This window comes from Symphalangus syndactylus, chromosome 12 (assembly GCF_028878055.3).
Source record: "Symphalangus syndactylus isolate Jambi chromosome 12, NHGRI_mSymSyn1-v2.1_pri, whole genome shotgun sequence".
NCBI classification, from domain to species: Eukaryota; Metazoa; Chordata; class Mammalia; order Primates; family Hylobatidae; genus Symphalangus; species Symphalangus syndactylus.
The window spans coordinates 54,619,488-54,645,227 of record NC_072441.2 but is presented as its reverse complement, the minus strand read 5'-3'; the positions used below and the strand labels follow the sequence as shown (position 1 = coordinate 54,645,227).

The 25,740-nt window shown below is 36.9% G+C and overlaps 1 non-coding gene across 1 annotated transcript; it reads right to left on the bottom strand.

Moving 5' to 3' along the window:
* Nucleotides 1–4,044: 4,044 nt before the first annotated feature.
* LOC134735024 (small Cajal body-specific RNA 16) lies at nt 4,045–4,231 on the bottom strand. Its single transcript, XR_010117888.1, has one exon. It is a non-coding gene; the product is annotated as a small Cajal body-specific RNA 16 (non-coding RNA).
* Nucleotides 4,232–25,740: the final 21,509 nt, after the last annotated feature.

Here is a 25,740-nt window from a genome sequence, read left to right as displayed (position 1 = left end):
TTTGCTATTTCTGGCATCCTGATTCTATGTGGCTACAGTGAGTATTCTTGTGGTCTTCACTGATCTGAAGCAATTTTGTTTTGATGAGGAGGAAGCCATTTCTAAGGGAGTGCCTATTTTTTCCCCAAAGCAGGTCAATTTAAAAGAACATAGTTCTCATTTTACCTATGGTGCAATATGCATGAAAATAAATAGATATTAAAAGGAACAGGTCATCTCTTTCACTGGCAAATTTCACTGTAATATTGAATTCTATTTGCGGGGGCACAAAGAAAATAATGCTTTAATTTACACTTGAGAGAGAGAGAGGGAGGGAGGGGGGGGAGACAGAGAGAGAGAGAGAAAGACCATTACTGCCACCTCTCGCCCACTTCTTCAGAGCTGAGAAAATGTTGAAGAAACTTGGCATTTGCTTGCCAAAGTTGAACACAGACAGTCTGACTTTTGTTTTTACTTCCATGACCTTTAATGGCTTTCAGTGCAGTCAGACCAACTCTGCATATATATTGACACCATGAAAACCACACAGATAAGCAGTTTTGGGTTTTCATGCTTTATTTACTTTGGAGCTTAACAATCATACACATATTTCCATGTTAGAGCTCCCAAAAGCTTTGTTTTGATCTTGAGTTGCTTTTGTCTGTTATTCAGCATTTGGATTGCTTTATAATTACTCTACAAATGTATGTATTTTAAACATTTTTTTTTTTTGCTAGGAATAGTTCTATTTTGTTATTGGGTGCACTGTATTTATGTTTCCTTTAACAGAAGTACGAAGAGTCCATTTCAAGCTGAGAAACTCACACTCCACTGCCAAACATCTGGGGAGATGCAGACAGACAAGGAAGGAAGGGATTTCTGCAATCACTAGAGGGACAGATTTTGCAGCAGATCACCCTCACATCTATAGATGCTCTCTATTTCTTTTCACCCAGAGGTTTCAAATTGCCCATCGACATCTCTGATTTTGCCAAGAGATCACGTGCTTCAGTTAGTTCCCATTTCCTTGTATCATTTAGGACAGCGTAAATTCTTCCAGAACGCTAAAGAAATGAAAGTTTCGAAAAATTCGGTATATATTTTTGAAATGTTTTTAATTGTAGGAAAAGGTACATAACATAAAATTTACCATGTTAACCATTCTTATGTGTACGATTCAACAGCGTTACATACATTCATGTTGTTGTGCAAATATCACCAGTATTCATCTCCAAGACATTTGTTATCATCCCAAATAGAAACTTTGTATTTAGTAAAAAATAGCTCCTTGTTATCCCTTCCCCACACCTTCCAGAAACCACTATTCTACTTTCTGTTTCTATGAATTTGACTATTCCAGGTACCTCAGATAAGTGGAATCACATTTGTCCTCTGTGTCTGGCTTATTTCACTTAGCATAATGTCCTCAAGGTTCATCCATGTTGTAGTATGTATCAGAATTTTAATTTTTTGAAAGCCAAAAATATAGTATTGTATGTATGTATATACCACATTTTGCTGATCCATTTATCCATTGATTGTTCTTTGGGTCATTTCCATTTTTGGCTATTGTGAATAATACTCCTATAAACATTGGTGTACAAATATCTGTTCTAGTCTTTACTTTTAACTCTTTTGTGTATAGACACACAAGTGGAATTGCTGAATCGTATGATAATTCCATGTTAAATTTGTTGAGGAATCGCCATTTTGCATTCCACAATGGTGGCACCATTTTACATTTCCACTGGCAGTGCATAAGGGTTCCTATTTCTCCATGTCCTTGTCAACACTTGTTATTTTCTTTTTTTTAATGGCCATCCTAATAGATGTGAAGTGCTATTTCATTGCTATATTTTAATTATTAATAAATCAAATTTCTGGCCTAAATTTCCAGATGTTCTTAAAAAAGATTTGGAAGTTACTACAGATAGTTTTATAGTAAATAAAGAATATTTTATAAGATTCTTAACGTGGTGTCATCTTATTTGAGGAAGTGAATAGTTAAAGAACTATTAGCTAAATAGCTAAAGAGCCATGCAGGATAGACAAATAAGGGAAATAGTCTTAAAGACATACTTTTTTGAAATGCACACAACACACAATCCTAATTGGATTAGGTATTTAGAAAAGGAAGACAATAGAATCTTTTCCATGTTTCTACATGGGCACTCGATAGCCAGGTACCAAGCTATGGAAAGCAGGGGTTCGGGGATAGCTCAAGGGAAAAGGGAATTATACTGCACATCCAGGTGGCCATGTTCAGTTTGCAACTGAGTTTAGAAAATTGGAGAATGCTGAGGCTGCGGGAGACATTTTGGAGTTATTAGCCTATGGTGATGCCATTGGCCTGGAATTGTCACCTCTGTGCAGGCTGAGAAGGGACTCCAAAGGGCAAAATAGGATGTGCAATAGTTGAGGGTAGACAGAGGAAAAGGGAGAAGGAGCAATTATAGAATTAAGAGAAGCGGTTCCCTGGAAGCCAGAGAAAGAAAGATTTTAAAAGCCAACATTGTCAAAACTGCAGACAGGTTGGATAAATAAATAATGAAAACTGCCTACTGGATGTGGCACCTAAGCAGCCATAGGTAACATTCATAGAGCAGTTTCAGTTGAAGGGTGGCAGGAGCCCGTAGGAGTGGAAAGAAAGTAGAGAAAGTGAACAGACCTCAGTCTTTCAAGAGGTTTAAGAATGAATAGAAGGAGAAATTCAGGATGGTGAGAAAAGCACTGTTTGTTTTGCAAACTGCAAAAGACTGGAGTTTGTTTATAGGCTAGAGAGAAGGAGCTGAAAGAGAGGAAGGAGCTAAAGACACAGAAAAGAAAAGAGACAGCTGATAGCTGTAGGTCTTGGAGAAAGTGGGAGGGAATGAAAGCCGGAGCACAGGTGGCTGGATTAGCCTCAGCTAGGAAGTAGGAGTGTGAAACTCTCCTTCTGGAACAGGGAAAGCAGGCAAGGTCACAGCATGCAGATATGTTTATAGAAGTATCTAGAAGTAGGGGAAGGGCAGGAAGTTAAGAGCACCCATGCTTGATATAACCTTTGTGAAATCAGAAATAAAGTCATCTATTAGGAAAAGGTTATGTTTCAGAAACTCAATATGGTTGAATAGTGCAGTATACGTTGAATGAGCTAAGTGTTAAAAGTAGAACACTAATATAATTGTCTAGGCATGACGTTATATGAGACTTAAGAGGAGTGATTAGAAATGAGGTTGGAGAAAGAGAGGTGGACATCATGGTTTTTTCTCATATTCTTCTGAAAGTCAGAAGCAGTACTTTTGATAAACAAATCCCAATAGACAATACCCATGCCATGGGAATTGCCACATGACATCAGTATTTAAAGCTATCTAAAACTAGGCCAGCCGCAGTGGCTCATGCCTGTAATCCCAGCACTTTGGGAGGCCCAAACAGGTGAATCACCTGAGGCCAGGAGTTCGAGACCAGCCTGGGCAACATGGTGAAACCCTGTCTCTACTAAAAACACAAAAAGTAGCCAGATGTGGTGGCATATGCCTGTAATCTCAGCTGCTTGGGAGGCTGAAGCATGAGAATCACTTGAATCCAGTAGGCAGAGGCTGCAGTGAGCAGAGATAGAGCCACTGCACTCCAGCCTGGGCAAGAGAGCAAGACTCTGTCTCAAAAAACAAACAAAAAAAGCAAAAAAAATGAAAAAAAAAAAACTATAACGAACTAGAATGAAGGATACTTGGAGAAATAAGACTCTCTAAAGACCAAGTTGTGAAATTGCAAAGAGATTAATATATACTTTTCCTACCTATTTCAGTCTCTGGATTATCTAAGTGCCTGCACACACACACATACACACACACACACACCATTTTTATGTGTGTACAAATATACAGGGGATAAAAAAATTAATTTGGGTGGAAGTAGGGTAAAGGCAAAAGGAGCCTGACCAAAAACCCCATATAAACCAGAAATCAGATCACAATTATGAATAATTCACTTCTTTATTATGGCAAAATACACATTACATACAATTTACCATTTTAACCATTGTATTTATTTATTTATTGTTTGTTTGTTTGTTTGTTTTTGTCCTGTTTGCAGTTTCATACATGATCATCAAACTGCTGCTAGGATGTGCACACCTGTTACTGCAAATTCACAACCTAGGAAAGACTTTTCCTGGGAATTTACTTTAGGTCAGGGTTGGGCTGCCTGGTACAAGGCTGCACCCATAACTGAGCAGGTTCAACAACACAGGAGCCTTTCCCAAGACCATCATTTTAACCACTTTTAAGTGTACAATTCAGTAGGATTAAGTATATTCACATTTGTGTGCATACATCACCACTATCCATCACTAGACAGTTCTCATCTTCCCAAACTGAAACTCTACCCATTAAACAACAACTCCCTATTACCGACACTCCCACCCCCCAGTAATTGCCATTCTATTTTTTGTTTCTATAAATGTGGTTATTCTAGGTACTTTATGTAAGTGAAATCATACAATATTTGTCCTTCTGTGTTTGATTTATTTCACTTAGCATAATATCTTCACTGTACCTGGTAAGGCTCTTTTGATTAGGGAAAATTTTCACAGAAAAAAATACTGAACTCTTTTCCAAAAATTTCCATAAATATAGAACAATATATTTGTTCATTCATTCATTCATGCATTCAACAAGTATTTATTGAGCCCATATTGTGCCAGGCTCTTCTAATAAGCCATTGGCAGGAGATAATAAAGGAATCATCCTAATCTCCTTATTAGATCATAGTTATTCTTCGATCAACATAACTCAAATTATCTGTCTCAGATTACTAATACCACCAGTGGCTCACTTCCTGGATCTTCTTATTTTGGCAGTGGCATATCATCAGCTGAAGAGAACAGTGGCAGAGTATCAAAAGAATCAAGCTGGTTTCTATCATGATAACTTCTGTACATGGAATTTTTGCTGTTGTCCCTTCTTTCCAGAAATACTGACACTCAGCTAGTACTAAAAATCACAGAGAGACAACTGGCCTATATGTTTTACCCTTGTTAATATCTGACTTAACCACATGTTAATCTGCTTTATCCTGTACAGGTGCACTGGACATGAACCATGCTTCTTCCAGCCGAAATATCAAAAAATTCACAGAAAAATCTGAGTGCTCAGTTTTTCTTGAAAAGGTAGAAAATCTGGTCTTCCTGGGCCCATGTTCTCATGTGTCGAGAAATGACTAAGGCCAAGGAATAGCTGTCTCCTGTAAACAAGGTTTTCACCACAGTTCTCATTACTTCATATATATATGTGTGTGTGTGTGTATATATATATATATTTCATGTATAAAGTTCATATATATTGCATATATATAGTTCATATATATTTCATATATATAGTTCATATATATTTCATATATATAGTTCATATATATTTCATATATATAGTTCATATGTATTTCATATATATGCTTATATATAAAAGTACATATATACTTCATATATATGCACATATATATGAAGTATATATATATTTTATACATATATATGAAGTATATATATATATATATTTTAAACGTCCAGTTCTATATATACATAACTGGATGTTCATTTGTCCATTCACTCATGTTAAGCATCTACTATAGGAAGTCATTGTGTTAAGCATTATGGATTATTAAACACTGTGACTGTACAATTAGCTCCAGGCACTTTGGGGAAGGAACAAAGCAGAAAACAGACATAGCTGACCTTAGTCAGAAAAACTACCCTGGCTGTAAGGTCATTCTTCCTTAACACAGTGGTAAGCAGTTCAGTCTGCAATATTAGGCAATATCTGGTTGAGCACTGATTTCTAAGGTGAGGTAGAAATACTAAGAGCAGAAAGATAGAATGTTATGATTCCTGCAAAATCCTCTCATTTGGAATAGGCTTCCCAGATAAGGGCTATACAGTTTCAGTTTCTAGAGAGAGAGGGCTGGCAGGTAAAGATACGAGAGCTCTAAAAAAACGAAGGAGTTGTTATTGGTGGTGGTGGTGATGTTGAGGGGGGTATGGTAAGAGACTCACTGGTGGGTCTGAAATCACTACAGTTGCTTCCTTTGTCAGGATTAAGCCAAGGAACTGAGCAGGGCTGAGCCTGCAGACTGAAGGCCCTCAGTTCTACGCCTGAGCAAGGTAAGAGACTGGGTGTAACTGATACAGTAGACTTGTGTGTGAACTACTGCGTTATAGAGGACAGAGTAGCCCCTGACCTGGGGGAGTCAAGAGGTTTTTCAGAAGTGGCATTTCACCCAGATCTTCAAAGAAAGTCCAAGTTTCACATATGGAAGTGGGGATAGACGAATAGCCATCTAACAAATGTATATTAAGTGTCGACTAAAAACAATATGCTAGGCATATAAAGATGAATAAATTAGAGATCTTACTTTCAAGTAGCATAAAGTCTAGTGGGGAGAAACATATTAAGTTCATTAGAATGACTAGAAATTAGTGAAATTAATGTTGAATAAAGTGGCAACATGAAAACAAGAGAAATGAATTCTTCTGGGAGGAGTAAGAGGAGGTTTTATAGAGAAGTGGAGTTTAAGGTGGGTGCTGACCGATGTGGAGGAGTTCACCAGGCAGATTGTAAGAGCATTCCAAGCTGATGATAGCATGTGACAGGGCATTGACCCTTGAAAATGATTTCAGAGAACTGGCAACTATTCATCACTGCTGAAGCTTAAGGTAAGAAATAGGACACTATGGAGGTAACGCTGCAGAAGGATAAGGGCTGAAGAACATCTGTAAGTTGAAAAGAATGCCAAGTAGTCTGCTGTGGCTGGAATGTAAGATGCATGGGAAAAAATGGTTATTGGTGAGGCTGTGCAGATAGTATAGAACCGCTTAAAACCAACGTGTACTGTGGATCTGTTTTTAACTTTTTAACAGGTATGGTCCCCTCAAGAATAGATAATTTCTATGGATCCACTCCCCAGAAACCTGTGGACTATCTCAAATATCTTAATACCCATACATTGCTCTCCTGAGGGTTCTCAGGTCTCAGTTAAGAACTGTTGCTTTATGGCAGTGCTTTTGGAGCTTTTATGTAGTGACCTAAATAAAAATAGTAATATTTGGATAATATGTTGGGTTACCGATAGAAGCTGCTTCAGGTCGGAGGCAATTAACTGGGGTTCTAGCTGCTTTCTCCCACCCAGGTGCCTCAGAGGCTAAAGTGATTAAATATCATGTCACTGTTGTAACCTATTTTGTTTTCACTCTTCTGAAGATTCTTAAGAAGAAGAGTGAAACTATCAGTGCCACTTTTAAAAGGACAATTCCATCATCAATGTAAAGAGTAGACAGGAGGCAATCAGATCAGTTAGAAGCTTTCCTAGAAGTGACTTCAAAGGCTTGTCATATGTCATTAGTGTTGAGGATAAGAAAGAGGGTATTCTAGAGCTTTTTAAGCCTAGAATCAAAAGATCTGATGCCAGTGGTAGCTTCCAAATTTCTATATACTAGGAGTTTAAGAGCTTCAGATGGGTTAGAAAAAGGACTTTGGTTTATAGCAGCAAAATTCACAATTGCAAATATATGAAATCAGTCTAAAAGCCCATCAAATGAGTGGATAAAGAAAATGTGACACACACACAAACACACACACACACACACACACACACACCATGGAATGCTACTCAGCCATAAAAAGGAACGAAATAATGGCATTTGCAGCAACCTGGATGGAACTGGAGAACATCATTCTAAGTGAAGTAACTCAGGATTGGAAAACCAAACACCAAACATCATATGTTCTCAATTATAAGTGGGAGCTAAGCTATGAGGATGCAAAGACGTAAGAATGATATAATGGACTTTGGGGACTGAGGGGGAAGGGTGGGAGAGGGTGAGGGATAAAAGACTACACATTGGGTACAATGTACACTGCTCAAGTGATGGGTGTACCAAAATCTCAGAAATCACCACTAAAGAACTTTTCCATGCAACCAAACACCACCTGTTCCCCAAAAACTATGGAAATAAAAAAAGTTTTTTTTAAAGAAAAGAAAAAGGACTTTGGGAATTTGGAGGACCATCAAATATGTTAATGTAGATTGTTCACTGCACAGGTGAAGTTTTATTGCTATGTGCAAAATAACTGTCAAAGTAATTTACCTGAAGAGGTGGTGTTTTAAAAACTCAAATGTAAGCATGAATCAGTGAAGACTTCTTTCAGCTTAGATGCTGCAGGAGGTTTTAACCCAATAAAAGGTGACTTGATAAGCAACATTATTATTTAAAATGTTGCCACAAACTTAATGAAAAGTCTAATAAATAGATTTTCATCTCAGATATTTGATGTCTTGTATATTTTTATAAGCACTGGCTAATGAACATAGGGCTTTTTTTCTCCCCTCATCATCACATTTTAGTTTTATCTGACCAAAAAGTGTGGTTCATGATCCACAGTAACCACTAAGCTGCCTGAGAAGGAGCAGCACAATGTGTGAAATTCTTTTAAGTATGCAGTAACAAGTATAAATCAAGTAGATTATGTCCAATGCTCTTGTACCTGATCCTGTGAACATCACTGATCTAATTAAAAATATGTTCACCAAGTCCTTCTTCTGCATTATTTTTGTCAACATGGAGGTGGCATAGACATAATTTTATTTTTTTCTAAATAAAACTGTTGAGGGGATTTCCTTCCTGCTTCTTTCCCTCTTTAAACTCTCTGAAACAGACTTTTATAGGTTTCTTTTTTTCATAAATGATTACATTAATACTTTGAATTTTAAACTGATTTTTTTTTTCTCTCTCCTGGAATCAAACCATGATCAGATTTTCTTGAACTCTGGCAGTTGAGAATTCAGGCAATCCTCAAAGGAGCAGACTGCAGCTTAGGAAGGGGCGGCTGGCCACACTGGTCTGTGACCTGGGTGCTTTGCTGTTATCTGTTACAGGCAGCTGCTCTGTTTCATACAAAGTTCATTTGAAGACTATGAAAAACATTGAAGTCAGATGCATGAGAAGGCAAAGCTGAGCATGTCAACAAAGAGAATGAGCTTGATCTATTGCATAGCTCACAGGGAGTTAAAAAACAGGGCAGGGAAATGGAGTGCTTTCAGAGAGATTCCCACCCCACTTTACAGCAGGAAGGAAGCCCAACCCTCAGAGACTCAGGGAGGAAAGCAACGCTAGATGGATTCTCCTGCATAAAGTGCTCCTACACAGAGTCATGTGAATTTGCATAGATGCACAATGCATGCAGCACTTCCTCCTTTTCTAAAACCTGTTGTGAAGATGTGCTTCTACACCAGGCTTACTGTGGCTATTCTTTATGTGATTCAAGAATCAGAGAAGGTTCCCCAAACTAAAAATAGTGTGACATTGTGCTTCCCCAGCCAGATAGATACGCAAACAGTTGCAATCGCATTCTCCAGAAGCCCAAGTCTTGTCAAAAAGGGGTTCTGAAAAATCTATAATCTTTAATATTAACCTAATTGTTAACCCCACCCCAGGATTTTTCAAATTTTTCAATATTATGCCATGGTTGAAAACAAATTTGTATTAAATGTGTCAAAACTTTTAGTACTAAAATAATCTCATCCATGTTTCAGGATAGGATTCATTTCCATCAGAAACCCTTGAGATTGCTGATAAATATAAATTTCCCATACAGATTCCTTTAGAAGTAGTGGGATATTAGACCTACATTCATAAACAGTGAGGACGTAACTAAACATGATACAAACTGGGCTGGGCGCAGTGGCTCACATCTGTAATCCCAGCACTTTGGGAGGCCGAGGCATGCGAATCACGAGGTCAGGAGTTCGAGACAAGCCTGGCCAGCATAGTGAAACCCCGTCTCTACTAAAAATACAAAAATTAGCCAGGTGTGGCGGCACGCGCCTGTAGTCCCAGCTACTCTGGAGGCTGAGGCAGGAGAATCACTTGAACCTGGGAGGCGGTGGTTGCAGTGAGCTGAGACCATGCCATTGCACTCCAGCCTGGGTGAAAGAGAGACAAAAAAAAAAAGATGATACAAATCGTCAGTGTATCATAACCAAATCATAATTTCATTGCAATGGAAACTCAAGCTTGATTTCCACCCCTCCCCTCCCATTTTCTGGCCCTATTTACAGCATGACCCAAAAGCAGATCAGACATTATAACCAGTAATCCAAATAATGATTTGATTTTTTAAAGGAGAGATAAGATTTAATTTCTTTCAGTTGTGCATCTTTAAATTCTTCATATTAGAGCTTTATTGAAATATTGAAAACAATATTAGAAATGTAATTTTTATTATGAAAATAAAGACCTAGAAGTATAGTATACGATGTATACAATTCCAGTGGTACCTTTTCCCTGAGTAAAAATGATCTATTGTACATTTCACTCCAAAAATGAATATTCTACTTTTGTTTTGAAATAACAAATATGACAATAAATTAAACTTGATTAAAATTATGATATGTTAGGTAACTCCACAGGATATTACTGTGAAGAGGGTTAAGAAAAAGATGACCCAGAGGGAATCTGAAATCTTTTTGTTGTTGTTGTTGAGAGAGTCTCGCTCTGTCACCTGGGCTGGAGTGCAGTGGTACGATCTTGGCTCACTGCAACCTCTGCCTCCTGGGTTCAAGTGATTCTCTTGCCTCAGCCTCCCGAGTAGCTGGGACTACAGGCGTGTGCCATTACACCCAGCTAAATTTTTGTATTTTTAGTAGAGACGGTGTTTCACCATATTGGTTGGCCAGGATGGTCTCAATCTCCTGACCTCGTGATCCACCCGCCTCGGCCTCCCAAAGTGCTGGGATTACTGATGTGAGCCACCGTGCTGGGCCGGGAATCTGAAATCTTAATGTAGACCGGGATAATTATAATATTTATAATTTACAAATAAGCTCAAAACTTCCATTTCAACCAACTTTGTCAATCTTCTTTCTCAATGTGGCCAAATCCATAGTTAAATATAAATACAAGTATATGTTAAACTTCAATAGAAACTTTAAAAACTAGGCTAATATGCGTATTTTACCAGTATATTTGGGAAATAAGTTGTTTTGATTGAATGAATTTTCTAGTTTAGCAAGGATAAGAACATTCTTTTTTTGTTGTTTTGACCTACATAGTGAAAAACCTAGCTAAAATATATTCATTTACTATCTTCCCTTCATAGGAAGAATATGACAACCATAAATAAGAAAGTTATCCTGGATCTTAAATCGTTGAGGCTTTCGCTTTTCTCATTCCTTAATTTATTCATTTATTCACATATTTACTGAGCATCTACTATGTGCCAGGCACTATTCTTTTACAAGCTCTATTTAATATTGTTACACATGCAATAGAAGACAATATAAACCATGGAGCTCAATGTGTAAAAATTCAAAGTTATACCTTGGAAACATCTCTTAAAAATCCTGTGTGGGCTGGGCATGGTGGTTCATGTCTGTAATCCCAGCATTTTTGCGAGCCTGAGGCAGGAAGATGGCTTGAGGCCAGGAGTTTGAGACCAGCCTGGGCAACATAGTGAGACCCCATCTCTTCAAAAAATTTAAAAATTAGCCAGATGTGGTGGTACATGTCTGTAGTTCCAACTACTCAGGAGACTGAGACAGGAGGTTTGCTTGAGCCTGGGAAGTCAAGGCTGCAGTGAGCTGTGTTTGTACCATTGTGCTCCAGCCTGGGCAACAGAGCAAGACCTTGTCTCAAAAAAAAAAAAAAAAAAAAAATCCCATCAGCTTGTGTTTGGTGGTAATATGGCTATTTTGCCTTAAAGTTTGCAATGTCTTTCCTCTGAATGCTCTTAAAACAAACTCTGCTTAATTGAAGATTCTGGTTAATTACAGTTTTGCTGCAGTGCAAGATAATTTTGTAAAGCAATTGCTACAACATTATTGGAATCAGAGATTATTTACTTGTGCATGACTGACAGAAATCCACTATGCAATCAGCAGTCTTCCTTCATCGTCTGCATGAAAAGGCCATCTTTGAATAGAAAAAACAGGCAATGTGACATAGAAAGGGCACAGCTTCAGAAGTCAGACAAACCTGGCCATTTGACTGTGGGGTAAGTTCTTAAAGCTCTTTTAGCCTTAGTGCCCTTACCTGAAAAATGGAATAATGTCCAACCTTAAAGTTATTCTGATGATTTGAAAAGATAAAAGTTGATCATTCACTCTGCAAATATTCGCCAACTGCTTTATCCTGAGGGTAATAGGCAATCACTGTAGGTCTTAAACAGGAGTAGTAACGTAATTGAACTTTGGAAATATCACCCTGGCTGCAGTATGGTGAATGAATGAGGGTGAGGTAAGATTGAAGGGAAACCAGTTAGGACCTGTTATTGTTAGGACCTGTTACAGTTAGGACCTGTTATTTCTCAGAGACAAGTGTAGCTTTCACATAAAAGTAGAGGCAGTGAGGATGAAGAGAAGTAAATGGATTTGAGCATTATTGAGAAATTTTAAAAGTCACATCAAGAGGAGAGGGTAAAAGGTTGGATGCGGATGGTAAGATGGAAGGTATAATGAATATCTCGGTTTCTTGTTTGGTCGTTTGAGTGGATGGTGGTGCCATAACTAGGAGAGGGAACACAGGAAAAGGTCTTGTGGCAAAGATGACAAATTCTGTTCTACACAGGTTGTTTTTGAGGTGCTTGTGGGACCCCCCCCCCCCAAGAATTACTATGCAACATGCAACCCATGACTAGAAATACAGGTCTGGAGATAATGCAGGGGAACATGACAGAGTAGAAGCTAAGCATTGGGGGCTATTACTGTGCAGACTCCCTAGTTGGTTAAGAATACCTCTGCTCCTTCCACTGGTCTGGGAATATCCCCAGCTCAGTGAACATGAGCAAGTTATTATAGTGTAGTATAAGCAATTCATTATTTGAAATTGTTTTGCAACTATTAGCACTACCTGAAAAACCTGTCTACATTCTGGCTCAGCCCCTTAGTTTTCTCAATGCCACTGAAAAAAGAGTCTCTCTATTGTCTCGTTTCTAGTAGTCTGTTTACTAGTTCTCCACTACAGTTTCTTAGAAGTCCAAATTTTTTGCAAATCAAAACCACAATGAGATACCATCTCACACCAGTTAGAATGGCAATCATTAAAAAGTCAGGAAACAACAGGTGCTGGAGAGGATGTGGAGAAATAGGAACACTTTCACACTGCTGGTGGGACTGTAAACTAGTTCAACCATTGTGGAAGTCAGTGTGGCGATTCCTCAGGGATCTAGAACTAGAAATACCATTTGACCCAGCCATCCCATTACTGGGTATATACCCAAAGGATTATAAAACATGCTGCTATAAAGACACAAGCACACGTATGTTTATTGCGGCACTATTCACAATAGCAAAGACTTGGAACCAACCCAAATGTCCAACAATGATAGACTGGATTAAGAAAATGTGGCACATATACACCATGGAATACTATGCAGCCATAAAAAAGGATGAGTTCATGTCCTTTGTAGGGACATGGATGAAGCTGGAAACCACCATTCTCCGCAACCTATCACAAGGACAAAAAAACAAACACCACATGTTCTCACTCATAGGTGGGAACTGAACAAAGAGAACACATGGACACAGGAAGGGGAACATCACACACCGGGGCCTGTTGTGGGGTGGGGGGAGTTGGGAGGGATAGCATTAGGAGATATACCTAATGTTAAATGACGAGTTAATGGGTGCAGCACACCAACATGGCACATGTATACATAGGTAACAAACCTGCACGTTGTGCACATGTACCCTAAAACTTAAAGGTATCATTAAAAAAAGTTCAAATTTTTTAATCTGTTTTCAGGATATGATTAAAGTGTATGTTCTTCCTCATTTAGGTTTTTCCATACAGCTGTTGAGAGTAACATGTTGGGGTCAACTTCATAACTGGGGTTGGAGGGGGCATTTGAGTCAGAGAAGATACAGTTAGCCCCAAGATGGAACACATTTAATGCATTCAGGGCCTATGTGGAGTGATGCTCCAGTGAGGAGATGCTGAGATGACGCTGGGGATGCAAGAGGGAAATGTGCAAAAACTCAGAGGTAAGAACATCACTTATTCAAGGAATTGCAGTTTCAGTAAATAAGAGGGTAAAGGAGTGAGTCTGGTGTGGTATTTGTAGAGGGAGGTTGAGATCTTGGAGGGCCTTATAAGCCACATAAGAAAGAATGGACTTCATGACAGCAGCTGCAAATTACTGAAGAGTTTTACAAGAGGGAGATTTGCAGTTTAGAAAAATCACTTTGCCACAAGGAGAATGGACTGGATGAGGCGAGAGTGGCTGCAGTCAGGAGGCTATTACAAAATTTCAGGTGAGATGCAATGGTGGCCTAATTTATGTTAGAGAGGCAGGGAGAAAGAAAAGTGGATACACTCAAGAGATACTGAATAGGCATCATTTGCAGAGCGGTGAATATCTGGATGTGGGGAGTGAAGGGGAAGAGAAAGGTAAAGCATCACTGTTGTCCATGTTTTCGAGTGTGGGCGACAGATGGTGTCAGGGTTCTACTTTTGATAATAATGGTCCCTGTGTCGTCTCACTTTTAGGAAAATAACACCAAGAGACGCAAACCTTGTTCAATATAAGTTCCCTATTGCTTCTGCCAATGTATAAAGCATAGATTCATAATTTTGTCAAAGTTATCAGAAAGTGTATTTCTTTTAGCACAAACTGTAATATTCTATAAATTGAGTTACCATGTAGAGAAAAATACCTGTGATCGCCAATTCTGAGATTTGATTTCTTGAAACCCTAAGCATTTTGAATTTCTCACACACTGACCACCAGTATGAGCCACTCTTTCTGTTTAACAGGTATTTAAAAACGACTGTGGCTTACCACAGCCCTCAAAGGGGTTTTTTTCTATTATTACACCAAAGACTTTCCTCTGGTATGTTCAGAGCTACCTTGTAACATGTAATATATTTTTTGATCCAGTTACCCTGAAGTACTTGCTTTTAGTTAGTAATTCTGCTTCAGACAGGATGTAATTCATTGGAAAAGAAAAAGATAGTAAAGGAACTTTCAAGAGTTTCTCTGAAACCATTTTAAGAAGCAATAAAGCTTCATTACTTTTTTCCTAAAAACGCAGAATTGTTTTTAGTAAATGCTATAAAGAAAATGTGCTGGCCGGGCGCGGTGGCTCACGCTTGTAATCTCAGCACTTTGGGAGGCCGAGGCGGGCGGATCACGAGGTCAGGAGATCGAGACCACGGTGAAACCCCGTCTCTACTAAAAATACAAAAAATTAGCCGGGCGTGGTGGCGGGCGCCTGTAGTCCCAGCTACTCAGAGAGGCTGAGGCAGGAGAATGGCGTGAACCCGGGAGGCAGAGCTTGCAGTGAGCTGAGATTGCGCCACTGCACTCCAGCCTGGGCGACAGAGCGAGACTCCGTCTCAAAAAAAAAAAAAAAAAAGAAAAGAAAAGAAAATGTGCATAATTTTAAGAAAACAGTATTTTAGGATGTATTTGGTAATAACTGATAGTATTTGAAAGCTTGTAGAGGAAGGAAAATAGAATTTTATGTGAGTCTTTTGTTTGCCAATTTAGTTGTGGGAGAGAGAAAATGAAAATTCATTACAGTTAAATGTGCTGCTTATTTATCGTAGGAGGAATGACGTTAGTGATGTTGAAAACAGAAAAAGAAAGTTTTTCTACAGCTTTACCTATGTATGTCATGCTTTCCAGTTTTTATTCAATTGTTTTTATAATGAAAATAGTATATGTTCCATGCTCTCATTTAACTGATAGAAGTGGTTGATAGATAATAGATTAGCTGGGCCATTATTAATTTTTTTATTATTAATAAATTTTTTTATTATTAATAAGCACTTTTTTGCGACTACTTTAAATGTTGCTTTGTTTTGTTTTTTCACTTTGAGAATACAAAGCGAAAACTTCAGCACATTTTACTTACACTGATAGCAAATATTTTGCTTTCAGAATCTTACTACATTTTATATTTACTGAGTTACACTGGAGTAGAAAATGTTACATTTGTTAAACATAACCCATAATTATCCCAAATTTTAAATATTAATACATCAAGGCTCTTTCTTTTTGTGGAAATGAAACCCCTCTGAGTGTACAGTGGATAGAACTAGGTTTATATCTATTATGTTACTTATATTTTCTATATCACTTGGCATTGTCTCCGGACAGTCTTACATGAGATAATTCCATGCACCCTTAGAATATTTTTTATAAAGAAATAACTGATAATCAAGATGATTTTCCTCATTTTAGCCCTTGCCACTAGAGGATATGTTAAAGTGATTTATATTAGTAACCATCCTTTTTTTAAATAGAAGACTTTATAACCTTTGATTTCTGTAATACACAAAGAGAGCCCTGCTATCTATCTACTTGTTAGGGAGACAACAGATGGGATTCTTTGCACTGAAAAGAAGGCTTAACCAGGTGACCTTTCCTAGGATTCATCAATAATGAGAAGATCATAAGGTCTTCATGTATTATTTTATTTATTCTTTTAAACTTCCTCGGCAGTAGAGAAGCAAGTACTTACTATACACTTAATCTCATCCTATAGCTAAAGAAAAGAGCTATAACTTCTTCCAAATCACCTAACTATTCCCTATAGATCTGGATCCTAAATCTTAGTTTTCTGAATTTCTTTTCTTACAGAATAACCATAGTAGCTTATAATCAGCTTCCTGCACACTTTTTTTTCTCAGTAATTATACTAGTTCTATAATATTCTGACAGAGGTATGAAGATGAGCTAATCTGACTTTAGATGACTCACCAAAGCAAGCCAATGGAAAAATATAAAAAATAAATTTTAATCTTCAACTTAAAATCTGCTTGGTTAACCATGCAAGTAAAGGATTTAACACATTTATTTGGGATCACCGGTTTAAATCTTCATGACAGTTAACACCATATATTCTTTTGGCAAGACAACCTTACATTTTGAAGTTCCTTACCGTGATGTAAAATTGAAACGTGTAAAAATAGGTTTCTAAGATCAGAAGAGTGATAGGGACATCAAAACACATTGCAAGATAATGGTTCAATATCATTTTGGCATATTTTTATAAATACAAACTATTTGAAAAACTGTAAGTTCTCTGTTATCTAATGTTTTATCTTTCAAAACTTACCATCATAATAACAAAGGAGCAGTGCTATTCTCTTATAAGTAGAACTTTATTTGTTAGGAGTTAGTTGTTTTTCTCTCCCAAGAGATATATCTAGAACAGGGTCTAGTACACAGCCAGGGCCCAGGAAATATTTGCTGGAGGAATAATAAAAGAATACATGAGTCTCAAGTTCTGGAGAGAAGTCTGGAATGCAAAATAGATTTGAGGATCACAGCTAAAAAGAAGGATTCATGACAAATGGAAGAAGAGTCTGTAGAATGAGAAGTACTCAAGAATGCACATAGATAAGAGATACGAACTTGGAAGGAGGATATATCATGTCATCTGTAAGTAGAGTTCAATAAGGCAATTAGTACAAAAGAAATATATAAAAATCAATGACTCTCAGACACAAAATTAGTTTGAAAATGTGAAATAAAATGTGTCCTTGATAATAACATACATATATAAATAAGTAGAAATAAATTTCACAAAAATATTCAGGACTTACTGGAAAAAACTACAAATCTCCACTAAAAGACATAAAAGAAGATTTGGATAATGGAGAGCTAACCTCAAATTAGATGACAAATTTTGAAATCAAGATTTCAATGGCCCATTACACATCTTATTAGAATAGCCAGAACCCAAAACACTGACACCACCAATGCTGGCAAGAATGTGGAGTAACAGGAACTCTCATTCATACAAAATGGCACAGCCACTTTGGAAGACAGTTTGGCAGTTTCTTACAAAATTAAATATACTCTTAACCATACAATCCAGCAATCGTGGTCCTCGAATGAATTGAAAACTTATATCCACACAAAAACCCACACACAGATATTTGTAACAGCTTTATTAATAATTGCCAAGGCTTGCAAGCAACCGAGATGTCCTTCATTAGGTTAATAGATAAATAAATTGTGGTACATCCAGACCATGGAATATTTCAGTATTAAAAAGAGATAAGTGATCAAGGAGGAGACATGGAGGAAACGTAAATGCATATTACCAAGTGAAAGAAGTCAGTCTGAAAAGATTCCTCAGTGTCTGATTCCAACTATGTGATATTCTAGAAAAGGCAAAACTGTGGAGACAGTGAAAAGATCAGTAGCTGCCAGGGATTAGAGGTCAGGGAGAAATGAATAGGCAGAGCACAGATAATTTTTAGGGCTGTTAAACTGTTTCATGTGATAAGACAATGCCGGATACATGTCATTCTACATTTTTGTCCAAATCCACAGAATGTACAGCACCAAAAGTGAGCCCTAACATAAAATAAACAATAAATACCTGGTGATAATGATGTGTCAATGTAGGTTCATTGATTGTAAGAAATGTGTCACTGTGGTGCTGGCTGTTGATAATGGAGGAGACTGTACATGTGCAGGGCAGGGGATATATGGGAAATCTCTGTACCTTCTGCTCAGTTTTGCTATGAACCTAAAACTACTCTAAAAAATAAAGTCTGTGTAAAAAAATAAACAGCCTTAACAAGGAATTTGAATAAGAGATTATAATATTTATCTTGTATAATAAACATAGAAGAATTTCCAGGAAAGTTCTGAAGAGGAAGGGTTCTGGGAGTGAAGAATTGATCACGGAAACTGGCCCTACAAAATGTCAAAGTATGATATAAACCTACCTTGCCTAAAATGGTATGGTGTTGGAATATGGTGTTGGAATACGGAGAGGCAGATGGAACTCTGGGCTAGAAAAGAATGTCTAGAGAAAGATTCAAGTGTATATAAGAACATATAATATGATTAAAAGAGACATTTCAAATAAGTAGGTCAAAACAGGTTAATCATTTAGACACTGGGGTGACAGAATAGTCAGCTGGTAAAAAAAAAACAACTGAAAGCTCATTCCTACCTGATTCCTTCAACTAATTGTAAATGGACCAAAGATTCTTTATACAGTGTGATTAAATAGACATAACATAATACTTAGCATTTTAAGGTATACAGTTTACTGTGTTGTATAATCATCACAACCAGAAACTTTTCATCATCCCAAAGAGAAACTCCATACCGAATAAGCAGTCACTCCCCTCCCAACAGCCCCTGGCAACGACTTATCTGCTTTCTGTCTGTATGGATTTACCTATTCTGTATATGTCATATAAATGGAATCACACAATATGTGCCCTATATATATTTGTATACATATTATACAAATGTATAAATGTATGTGTGTATACATATGGGAAGAGGGAAAGCTAGCTAATGTTTTACTGAATAGTCACTGTATTCTTTGTATTGTTATAACAGAGACTCATTACTTGTGTGTTTTGTCTGCCTTCTTTCACTTAGCATGACGTTTTCAGTGTTCACCCATGTTACAGTATGTATCAGTACCTCATTCCTTTTTGTGGCTGAATTATATTCTTTTATACGAAGATACTGCATTTTGTTTATTGATCATCAGTTAATGGATCAAAGATGTTTCAAAATGCACTATTACAAGAACTGGAAAAAAATTTAAATATTTTTATAATCTAGGAGTAGATAAGATCTTTGAGGCATGAAATTTACATCTGTGAAATAAAACATGTAAATGAGGCACATTCTATGAAAGGGTGGAGGGAAGTTATATTCTTCAAAAATATTAATGTTATGAAAGACAAAGCTGTAGAAAAGCTCTAGATTACAAGAGACTAAAGAAACATGACAATTAAATACAATTTTCTGACCTTAGGCTGGAATCTGTGCTGGAGAGGAAAAAGTGCTATAAAGAACATTATTGGGCCAATTGACAAAATTGGAATACAGACCGGGTGCAGTGGCTCATGCCTGTAATCCCAGCCCTTTGAGAGGCCAAGGCAGGAGGATCTCTTGAGTCCAGGAGTTCAAGACTAACTAGGCAACATAGTAAGACCTAGTCTTTACAAAATAAAAAAGTTGGAATACAAATGGTAGATTAAAGTATTACATGAAGATCAAATTTACCGAAGCATATAACTGCCATATTCATGTAAGAGAACATCCCCATTTCTAAGAATATATGCATTCAAGAATGTAAGGGCTAGAGGCAACTTACCCTCAAATAAAATGTATATGTATATAACATATAGAAAGAGAAAAGGAGTGCTGCCAAGAGTTGTGCTAGATGCTTTACATATTTTATCTGATTTAATCCTCACAACAATCCTTTAAAGATTTATAAATGAAGAAGCTGAAGTAAGGTGAATGTAAGTACCTTGCCCAAAGCCACAGTTGATTATCTGACTCTAAAGTCCGTGCTCCTTTTCCTACAACAGCCAAATTGCATCTCAATAAAATATAAAAATAAAATATTTTAATAAAATATGTATCTTAGAAAATTTAATTCTAACACTAAGAAATATAGTGTATTCAGATGAATACTATTTAATTTTAACAGTAATATACATGGAAAACTAATCTCTATTATGCAGTTCTTCCATGGCTGCCCATGTTTCTGCTTGCATTTCACCACAGCTCTTTCCAGTAATACATCTGCCCTCCAGCCCAATGTATCAAATAAAGATCTAAAAGCAACGTAAAATCACTTTTGCATCAGTAAAGGGCTCTCAACTGGGGAGAAAAAAAAATTATCCTACCTTGCATGCATACACAAAGATTACATATTTGGACTCCTCATTCTTCCATAAGAGCGAATTCAATTTCATTACTTTATGGTCAAGCTTCTGAACATTTACATAAATGATAGGTTTGTTATCACTTATTACTGGATTCAGCAGATTATATGCAAAATGTGCAAAGATGTGATTAAAAAATCTTTGATCTTTTAATCAAAAGGGTAAGCAGTATTAATTCATTTGGCGAGTATAACATATATACCGATTGCAACACTACTTTGCATTTGAGATTACCACGGTAAAATAATTACTCTTCATTAATGAAGGCTCATTGCTATGTAATTCCACTGTGGCTCTAGGCAATAAAATCCTTTCTAGAGAATTAAGTCATATTTGGTGTGAAGTTATTTCGTAAAATAATCATATTCTTTATAAATAAAATAAATTTTACCATCATGGTGTTTTATTGTATAAAGCTCATAGACAGAAATGTCATTGAGAACTATATAATATAAAAATAGAATAATCTTTACATGGAATAACACATAAGCTTCAAATTCAAAGCCCCCTATATTTCTGTTAGTACTCATTTTGTGATGTCAAAAAGAAACCCTCTCAAATCCTTTTCTTGTCCCATTTATAATGAAGATAGATACATACATAAATAACTATAACACAAAGCAGGATGCACATTAATGTTGTAACAAAAGAAGTGACATGTTTATTATACCTAGAAGGATCCTGGAAGACTTCATGAAAAAGGTATTATCTTAATTAATCTTTGACAAATGGGCAAGAAATCAGGAAGTAGAGGAGGAAGGAAGAGTGGTGGAATAGGATATAAAAGGCATACAGTCCTGACTGCCAGTCTAAATGGTGAGTTTTTTCTGCAATAAATAGGAAGCTATAGGATTTTGGGCAAAAAAAAATAATTTGATTGCATGAAGATTACTCTGAGGGAAGCTAGGCATAGGGGCACATGCCCGTAATCCCAGCTATTCAAAAGGCTGAGGCGGGAGGATCATGCAAGCCCAGGAGTTTAAGACCAGGTTGGGCAACATGCTAAGACCCTTGTCTAAGGGTGCTGTGAAGGAGACCTAAGATTAGGGGAAAACTATGGGATGGAAAATCAGTTAAGTTGCTTGAATGATTGTTTGTCTATCCGTCCCCTCAGTGAATCATCATGGGCTTCTCCAGGCCAGGTGACATGTTTCCCACAACTTTATATCCCCCAAACCACACATATTTGACAAATACCACTGGATGCATGAATAAAAGAGAATAAGCTCTTGTATTATGCTAATAGTGGTGGAGATGAAAAGAAATAAAAGAGAAATACTACTGTTGAGGAGGTAGCATTGTAAAGAGATGTTAGCTGGTTGGATATAGCTGCTGAGGAAGACAAAGGAATAAAAATGCTATGCAATTTATCACAATAAAAATTTATGGAGCACTTACTTTGTGCCAGAAGTTTGGTAGGTGCTAAATATCAAAAGATGAATTAATATCTGACCCTTACTATCAAACAGCTAGGGGTGACACTTAAGTAAAGATATGTAATAGCATATATATATATAAAAAATAATAATATGCAATAATACTGCATGCATAGGCAATAATGTGCATACAATATTCACAAAAAGTAAAGAAATATGTATTTTGTCTGGGAAGAGTGAGGGAAGACTTCATTGAGGAAGGAATGGTTCTGTAGACTTTGAAAAATAAATAAGTATTTTCCAGATAAGGAGGTACAGGGGGCCATCTCAAACAGAGAAATTAATATTTGTAAATATGTAGAGATCCCCCCAAAAATTTGTTCATGTGTGTGTGTATGTTCATGTGTGTCTGTAGGCATTTTGATATTGCAAAAGCATAAAATGCAAAAGGGAACTGGAAACTAATGGGAAATGAAATTGGAGAGCCAAGTAGGGGATAAAAAGTCCTTGTGTTGCAAGCTAAAGAGCATGAATTTTATTCTGTGGGTGAATGGGAGTCAGTGAAGGTTTGTAAACTGCCTGGCAGCTGGCAAATTTGCCCTTTAGGGCAGATGAGAAACACATTGATGAAAGCTTGGTGAATGGATGGGGGATGGGATTGAGAGGAGAATGGTAAAGAGACTGCTGCAACAGGTCAGATGAATAATAACAAAATCCCTATTTAAGACAGTAATAATAGAGTGGATAGAACAAAATCAAGAGATAGGTGGCAAAATCGGATACCCTCAGGGACATGGAATGTGAAACAGCTGATTCCCAGATTCTTGGCTTGAACTACTAGGCTGAGAATGGTGCCACCAAATGAAGACCCAATTTGGGAAATGCAGAGCCCGAAGCATCTGTGGCACACCCAAGGGAACATTTCTAATAGAGAAATTCATGCTCATGATTTACGGAAAATTTTAGTGCTCATTTTCAATTTACATACATCAAAGGATAGTGATACTACTAACTAAATATGTAATACAGTTTAGAGATATGCAACAGTTTAGCATGAAAATTATAACTTGGAGTTTGTTTGTTGAGTTTGATTAGCTAGTGGAATAACCATGTGGAGATGTGCATAAAGAATTTAGAAGTATAGTACTATGCAGCCTTTTAAAGAATTAGGTGTCTTCATATGCATTGATTAGGAAAGATATTCATGATTTTCTCTAAAGGAAAAAATAAGTTATAAAACAGCAATTAGTATGATCCAACTTTTGTAACAAAATATACATGTAAATACATATATGTATGAATATATGATATACATATATGTAAATACAAATATATAAATGTATGCGTGTATACATATGGGAAGAAGGAAAGATAGCTAATTTTGCACTGGATAGTTCACTGTACTCTTTATATTGTTACAACAGACATTCATTACTTTTGTGTGTGTTTTTTTTTCTTTGATAAGAATGGTATTTATTTATTTTTATTGTTTTTATTATACTTTAAGTTCCAGGGTACATGTGCACAATGTGCAGGTTTGTTACATATGTATACATGTGCCATGTTGGTGTGCTACACCCAGTAACTTGTCATTTACATTAGGTATTTCTCTTAATGCTATCCTTCCCCTCTCCCCCTACCCCATGACAGGCCCTGGCGTGTGATGTTCCCCGCCCTGTGTCCAAGTGTTCTCACTGTTCAATTCCCACCTATGAGTGAGAACATATGGTGTTTGGTTTTCTGCCCTTGTGATAGTTTTCTCAGAATGATGGTTTCCAGCTTCATCCATGTCCCTGCAAAGGACATGAACTCATCCTTTTTTAGGGCTGCATAGTGTTCCATGGTGTATATATGCCACATTTTCTTAATCCAGTCTATCATTGATGGACATTTGGGTTGGTTCCAAGTCTTTGCTATTGTGAATAGTGCCGCAATAAACGTACATGTGCATGTGTCTTTATAGTAGCACGATTTATAATTCTTCAGATATATACCCAGTAATGGGATCTCTAGGTCAAATGGTATTTCTAGTTCTAGATCCTTGAGGAATCGCTACACTGTCTTCCACAAAGGTTGAACTAGTTTACAGTCCCAACAGTGCAAAAGTGTTCCTGTTTCTCCACATCCTCTCCAGCACCTGTTGTTTCCTGACTTTTTAATGATCACCACTCTTACTCATGTGAGATGATATCTCATTGTGGTTGTGATTTGCATTTCTCTTGTGACCAGTGATGATGAGCATTTGTTCATGTGTCTGGTGGCTGCATAAATGTCTTCTTTTGAGAAGTGTCTGTTCATATCCTTTGCCCACTTTTTGATGGGGTTATTTGATTCTTTTCTTGCAATATTTGTTTAAGTTCTTTGTAGATTCTGGATATTAGCCCTTTGTCAGATGGTTAGATTGCAAAAATTTTCTCCCATTCTGTAGGTTGCCTGTTCACCTGATGGTAGTTTCTTTTGCTGGGCAGAAGCTCTTTAGTTTAATTAGATCCCATTTGTCTATTTTGGCTTTTGTTGCCATTGCTTTTGGTGTTTTAGTCATGAAGTCTTTACCCATGCCTATGTCCTGAATGGTATTGCCTAGGTTTTCTTCTAGGGTTTTTATGGTTTTAGGTCTGACATTTAAGTCTTTAATCCATCTTGAATTAATTTTTATATAAGGTGCAAGGAAGGGATGCAACTTCAGCTTTCTACATACAGCTAGCCAGTTTTCCCAGCACCATTTATTAAATAGGGAATCCTTTCCCCATTTCTTGTTTTTGTCAGGTTTGTCAAAGATCTGATGGTTGTAGATATGTGGAGTTATTTCTGAGGCCTCTGTTCTGTTCCATTGGTCTATATCTCTGTTTTGGTACCAGTACCATGCTGTTTTGTTTACTGTAGCCTTGTTGTATAGTTTGAAGTCAGGTAGCATGATGCCTCCAGCTTTGTTCTTTTTTCTTAGGATTGTCTTGGCAATGTGAGCTCTTTTTTGGTTCCATATGAACTCTAAAGTAGTTTTTTTCCAATTCTGTGAAGAAAGTCATTGGTAAATACATATACATATGAATATATGATATACATATATGTAAATGCAAATATATAAATGTATGTGTGTATACATATGGGAAGAAGGAAAGATAGCTAATTTGTTACTGGATAGTTCACTGCACTCTTTGTATTGTTACAATAGACATTCATTACTTTTGTGTTTTTAAGTTCGTTTTAGAATTAAAAAGAAAAAAAGCTGTGGAAGAAAATAAGTGAGAGAGGAAAGAAAAGGGCCAAAGACATTCAGCACAAATCTAAGAGTTAGAGTGGAAAAGAGGACTGAAAGATATTTGCGAGTTAACAACAGTCAAGAGAAGAATGCATAGATAGTTGGTGTTGAAGACTTAAAAAAAGACTGATAAAATGATTACCTGAAAGTGGCCAATGAGGTTGGGAGATGGGCAAGCTTTGATTAAGCAATTTGTTGAGAGCAGGGCCAGATTGCATTTGCTGAAGCATGAAATTAAAATGAGGACACAGAAGCAGCAGTGCAGTTAGTTACCAAGGAAAGTGTTTGAGGCAAAGGGAAACAGAGCATACTTATAATCTAAGTCTGGAGAGCTAGTGTTCTGATAAAGATTAAAAATACAGAAGGAAAAGGGTGTAACTGTGCTGCTTCATCAGATATATTTAAATTTATTTTAAAAAGGAATCAATACT